General features: G+C 38.7%; 1 protein-coding gene across 7 annotated transcripts in view; it reads left to right on the top strand.

Annotated features, from left to right (window-relative positions):
* The window catches only part of Cdon (cell adhesion associated, oncogene regulated), an 89,966-nt gene continuing 83,843 nt past the window's right edge, over positions 1-6,123 (top strand). For 5 of the 7 annotated variants that reach the window (XR_007344691.1, XR_007344693.1, XR_007344690.1 and 2 more), the window contains exon 1: positions 7-143. The gene's annotated coding sequence lies outside the window, so the exon portion shown is untranslated. Of the gene's footprint in view, positions 144-3,286; positions 3,475-6,123 lie in introns of those variants that run through there. The other 2 variants (XM_048796227.1, XM_048796228.1) reach the window with 2 other exon arrangements.

The raw sequence follows: 6,123 nt of genomic DNA, 5'->3' as shown, positions 1-6,123 counted from the left end.
CTGCTGCCCTGCCTGGTGCATGGAGGGGCCTGTTTGGATCGCAGCCGCCAACGCCGCCAGCGCTCTGGGGGATGACCTGGGGGTGGCTTTCGGAGCCGGCTGCCGCGCAAGAGGTCTGGGGGCTTAGCCAGCCCAGCCGAGAGGTGCGGGGGCGGGGGTCCCGTGGCTGGGTCGGAGAATGGGGTGAACTGGGGAGACCGGGCTTGGGGGCCACGCCGCTTGGGAGCGGGATGTCTTGGGGAAAGTCAGGCCAGCGTGCCCTGGAGGGCGTGGGGGTTCTGGACTGCTTACGGGGTTGGACAGGGCAGCTGATGGGTGCCCAGCGGGGAGCTCCGAGGTTCCCGGTCCTTAGACAGTCCGAGCCCACATCGTGGAAGGAGGCGGGGTGAGGTGTCAGTGACTTGATGAAATCTGTCTTTGACGATGATCCGCTGGGGCAGGTGGGATGCAGTGTTAGCGAGGGGCGCCAGCGCATTTTCCCAAGGGAGTCGGGTCCATCGTCTCTCTCCATCCCTGCAGAGTGCCGGCGAGAGACAGTGATTTATGTTTAGGGAGAAGCAAGAGAAATTTCCTGCACAATGTATCTTTCTCTGCCTTCACAGACTCAGTGACTTCCCAGCCCCAGGGAGTGTATTTTTCCTTCTTCTCTGTAAAGCATTCTGTGGATTGCATTATCATTTGCTAAATACATTACAGCTCGCTATTTATTTCAGTCTGCAGCTTCCAGACCTTTGTTGCTTTTTCTGCACATCTAGGAATTCCAGTAATAAATCACCGAGGGGGATAGATAGACTCTTTTGCCCTTCCCTTCATTGTTCTCCCTAACCCCACCAAATCAGGTGGAAGACTGTCCGAAAGGAGCCGCAGAATGCGCCTGCCTTCGGTGGGGACGACAGAGGGTGGCAGGTGCTTTAAGGGCAGGCTGCTCTTCAGTTGGGATCTAGAGTTTAGGGAGCCTCATTAACAGAATGTCAGCCTTTGTGTCCTAAATCAGACACCTTGAAAAACAGGAGGTTGAACTAAAAGACAATATGAGATTTATTCTCAGGCCATTGCCAGGAAAGATGAAAGAGGACAAGTTAGTTAATTCTGATTCCATGCCTCACTGATACCATAACTCTCAGATTCCCAACTGACATTTGGCATACCTAATGGACAGTGTCTGCAAGAAGAAGGTGGAGTGGGGACTGGAAAACAATGTAATTTTTTTCTCCCTTAGTGTAATTCTAGTCATTCTATTACATTTTATAGCTCTTTTTCTTCTAGTAGTCTATTTTTAGCTGAAAATGGGTGGGGGCAGTTTAGCTTTTAGGATAAAATGAAAGAAAACCTTCAGAAAATTTCTGGAAATTTTAAATTAGTGCTCAACTAGAAAGAATTCTTAGGAACCTAGAGAGGCACCAAATACTGTAGTCTCTGTTATGCACATGTTGAAATAAACTGCCACATACTTTAAGTTATATGAGAAGGATGGAGAAAACCTGTTTCATTTTGTAAAGACATGCTCTGGATGAGTGTTCTGCAGTGTGTGGAGCAGAAACATTTATATTTCTATAAAACACACATACACAAATGTATATTGTTTAACTTTCATGGAAAAACTCGGATATAGTATTTGGGAAATCTGTCTTTGTTTGAATAGTTTAGTCAACCAAGAAAATCACTACTAGAGGTAGTGTGCTATTGTTTGTATAGTAACTCACTTGGGATGGTTTGATTGATTGCTACGGCTCTCATCAACCTACTCTTCTGTGCAAAGTACTTAAACAGCTTTGACTCTCAAACAGAAAGTAGAAAGAACCCTTAGGACTTGGAGCATTATGATCTAGCTTGTGTGGGTTACCCTCAAATTATGTTTTCTACTTTGCCTTCTTTGCAGGTGGTTTGACTTTAGTTCACTTTAGGACAGGCCTGCCCCCAACCCCCTCATGAAGGTATATATGGATTTGGGCATTTTGTAGGAATAGAAACTCTATTATAGGACTTTGCTCTAAAGAGGTCAGGTAAAATTTAATAAGTAGCTCATATGTTTTCCTCTTATTTTTCTGCTTTGCTTGAATACTTTCATGGCTTTCTAGACTATTTCATAAATGATTTTGTCAAAATGTGAATTGAGGTGAAATTTTTCTTCTCTAGAGATGTTTCTTTTGTGAACATAAAGACTGAAATTTGATGATTGCTTCTAAATAAAATGCTGGGGAAATGATTTCAGCAATTAAACTATCTTAGTAAAATCATGAAGGGAATAGAAAATAAAAAATAATGAATGCGAAAATTTGTTGTTTTAAGGCATAATTACATTAGCTAACCCTCTATGATAGCATTGATACTATGCAGAAGTATGGATAAGACAACACATTAGAAGTGTAGGTGAATTGTCTACCAAGTAAGCTTTCTTTAGACAAATGATCTTACTACTTAATACAAACTAATTAGGTGAGAAATAGAATTTGGAGACTGCTTGATAAATGAATTACTTTGAAGGACTTGCTTTACAGTGTTTTATGGATTGGTGCTTTTTTCAGGAAATCTTATGAACTTGGATTGAATTAGAAAATGTTTTATAGTTTTTACTTAAGATTTTATATTGTATGTAAACATTCTCTGTGATAAGTTTTTGTTGTGTATTTGGCTCAAGTTCACTGATTCAAGAGTATGATGGGTGAGGAAGGCTTACCTGATTGTTCCCTGTTAAAATCAAGAGATGGTATATGAAATATACTTAATGTCACTTTAAAAATATTATATTACAATTAAATGAAAAACTGGTTTGTTGGTTTTTCTTTCTTTTTTTAATCCCTCGAGTTTTTTCTCATTGTGCTCCTTCCCTCCATTGTCAGGCTTAAAACATACAGTATCATTGTCATCTGTCCCCTGAATAATGGTCCTGAGGTGATATTATTAATGTGGCTTTTTAAAATCAAACTAATTATACTTGCCTAAAAGAGCCACATGTGTGTGATTCTAGCTGCCTGGTGCCTTTTGAGAGCCCTGGAGACAAGCTAGTGAATAGAGCTGAAAATTCATTCTGTATTTGATTAAATGGAACAGACTCGCTGCTCCTTACCCCAGCAGGGGCTATGAGATCTCTTGATCCCCGAAGCGGCTCCAAGACCCTGGGAATTCCATTAGCGAGCACCTGAGGAATTTCTGCCCTGCAGTGCCTTTTTTGAATGTGTGTATGTGTGTGTGTAGAGAGGGAGTAGAGCTGAGTGGCGAGGGCGGGGGGTGGGATGGGGGGGCGGAGAGAAGGCTGCATTGGAAGGCTCCATATGTTAGCAGATCTGAAATCAAGGCATGACTTAATAGCTTATCTTGTAAGGGAAAAGCCCAACCCCAAGGCAGATTGCTATTGGGAACTTTATTCCAAGCAGGACTGTGGTGATGTGTTTTGAGCACTGAAGTGACTCCCCAGTGTAAGTACAGGAAGGCACTTTCCCTCTGCAGCACAAGCATATACACGTTGTAGACTTGGTAAGTTTTCTTTGAATGATCTTTTGATAAATATGTAAAATTGTGTTATAGTTTGTTCTGATGTCTTGTGTAATAACTCTTCAAGAGCAAAGTCAGTCTTTCACAGAGATGAAGTGCTTGTTTGAATAGGCATCTTTTGGTTTATACTTTTGTTTTGATATGATATTATTGTTTTTGTTATATTGTTGCTAGATAATTGAAATTCACTTAGAGTGCATCTCTGTTGCTTTTGAAGAATTCTGTAGGATTTCTAGTATTTTTGAAGCATTTCTCTGCAGTCTTGCTAACATGTTCCCCCCAGTAAGTAAAAATATATCTACCAAAAACATTCTTAAAATCTTTGGAACAAAAGCAAAAAATCTTTGGAACAAAATTTTCAAGAAATATTAATGTGTCTTCCTTTCCCTTCCCCTGTTCCCCTTCCATAAATAATTTTTGGAAGCAAATATTTTTTCAGAGTATTAGTCCGGTTTATGTCTTGTATACTTTTCAAGGAGGACCAGTTCTGATTTGTGGGTGGCATAGTTAATTGATTTTCTTCTTCTGAGAATGTGAATTCCAGTGCTAATAGTTTTCAACTAATCCAGAGTTCAGTAGCCTGTTTGATGGTTAATTTGATATATTTTGTTACTGACCGGAATTGTGTTGTATGGAGTGCACAGTTCTTTTCATGCTATTCGAATATAGTCCTATGCCTAATTCTCCTCACAAAACAGTGTGTTTAGAAAATAAAGAAGCCTTTTTGAGAATATGTTTAATTTTTTTTCCACCTTAATCCTGGGCATGCCTCCTACTAGTAGGGCCAAATTGAAAGGAGTCTCGGATAAATTGGAGTAAACACTAAGTGCCTGTCCTGGTTCATAGTTTAGTTGCTTTGCTAAGTGATAAATATTGATGGCCAAGATAATTAAAAAAAAAAAAACTACCCTATAGAACATTTGGTTCTGCTGTGTATCAGTTGGAATGTGAGTAGGAACTTCAGTTCTTGGAAGCCAGTGATGTATTCTATTATTGAACTTTTTAGGTTACATATTCTGTTCGTGTTTTCTTGCTTAGAACTGTGTGGTTGATTTTATTTTTGTATTAACCTAATAAACAGAATTTAAAAGTTGACATAAAGCTTGTTTTTTAGCTATTTTTGTTACAGAGTGGCTTACCTCTTCTTATTTATGTGAACTTGGGCAATGATCTTGACCTGGCCTTGGAATCTTAAAGTGTAAAACGGGGATAAAATCAGTAGTCTCTCTTACCACTGTGGTGGGGATTAAATGAGATAATGAAAGTAAAGCGTTTGTCAGATAGTAAAACCTCTATAAATGTTAGCTGCTGTTGTTTTTATTAACTCCTCCTGTGCCTATTCATGTGTTACTTTGATCCAGAAGTGATTTCTTTGAAGTACTAAATAATGAGGAATTCTTGGAAGTTAATAAGAGTGCAGCACAAATAACTGCTGGAGTTTTAGTATGTCAGTTTTCTTAAATTTCCAGTTAAAACTTAGCACTTGGAAACAAGTTGATTTTTTTTTCCTATTTGAGGTAAAATATTGTTGTATACACAAGTGTATAGCTAATACACACAGAGGGAACAGCCAAATGAATTGTTACATTTACACACACCTGTGATTTTGATTTGATCAAGATAGTATTTGTCATATCAGGAGGCTCCCAGGTCCCCTTCTTCAGCCTTCCCTCCCCTTGCAGTAACAGTTATTCTGACTGGTCTCATCATAGATTTGTTTTGCATGGTCTTGAGTTAGATGAAAATGGACTCCTGCAGTGGGTGCGTCTTAGCCTGCTCTCCTGTACAACTCGTTATGTCTGCAAGATTTATCTGTGTTATTTTGTATAGTACTGATTCATGTTTTTTATTAATTTTGTTTTAGAGGTCTTTTTTTTGTTTTGAAGTTCATAGTAGTTAATTTTATGAGGGGGGGAAATACCGTTTCTTCTCAAATAGTTAGAAAATCAGATTCCAGTGGCTATCTTAGAAAAATCACAGTGACCTCTTTTTTATACATTACACTGAATTGAAGGTAATAGGTTTACCTTAAATCAATTGCTCTAACAATTTTGCTGTTGTTGTTTTTAGGAGAGAAAAGAGGGAGCCTTAAAATAGGGGAAGAGGATGAGTATGAAATGCCATAATCAATACATAGAATTGGGCAAAAGTAATTATCAGGCCAACATTAGTGTAAATGTTCTTTGAGTTCAAAATAAAACAATATATTTTAAAAAAAAAAGTTTGCCAAAAATGGAAGAAAATGGAGCTAGGATGTTATACTGCAGGAAGATTTTGAAGAATAGGACCACACACTTAATATCAGGGAGAATTTGGCTACTAACCTTATTAACAGTTGCTGTCACACTATGTCTCGCACATGTAGAATTTGTTTGTGTTGTTGGAATTCCCTCAAATACTAAATAAAATTTATTTTTCAAGCAGTGAGACAAGAATACAAAATGATATGGATGATTCAGAATTTTTTTTTTCTTTTTTGAATTTTGGAGGGGACTGTGGCTGCTGTTAATCGCTCATATTTCTGTTATTGGAAATGTTGATTAGGGATTTTCTGGGTGTTCTGCTTGGACACTAGTCATTTTTTCCTCAGGAGACATTGTATTTAGCATTTGTAAATTTACTAAATCATAA

This window comes from Marmota marmota, unplaced genomic scaffold (genome assembly GCF_001458135.2).
Source record: "Marmota marmota marmota unplaced genomic scaffold, marMar, whole genome shotgun sequence".
NCBI lineage: Eukaryota > Metazoa > Chordata > Mammalia > Rodentia > Sciuridae > Marmota > Marmota marmota.
Note: the sequence above shows the minus strand (reverse complement) of the source record. Positions and strands in the feature narration are given on the sequence as shown.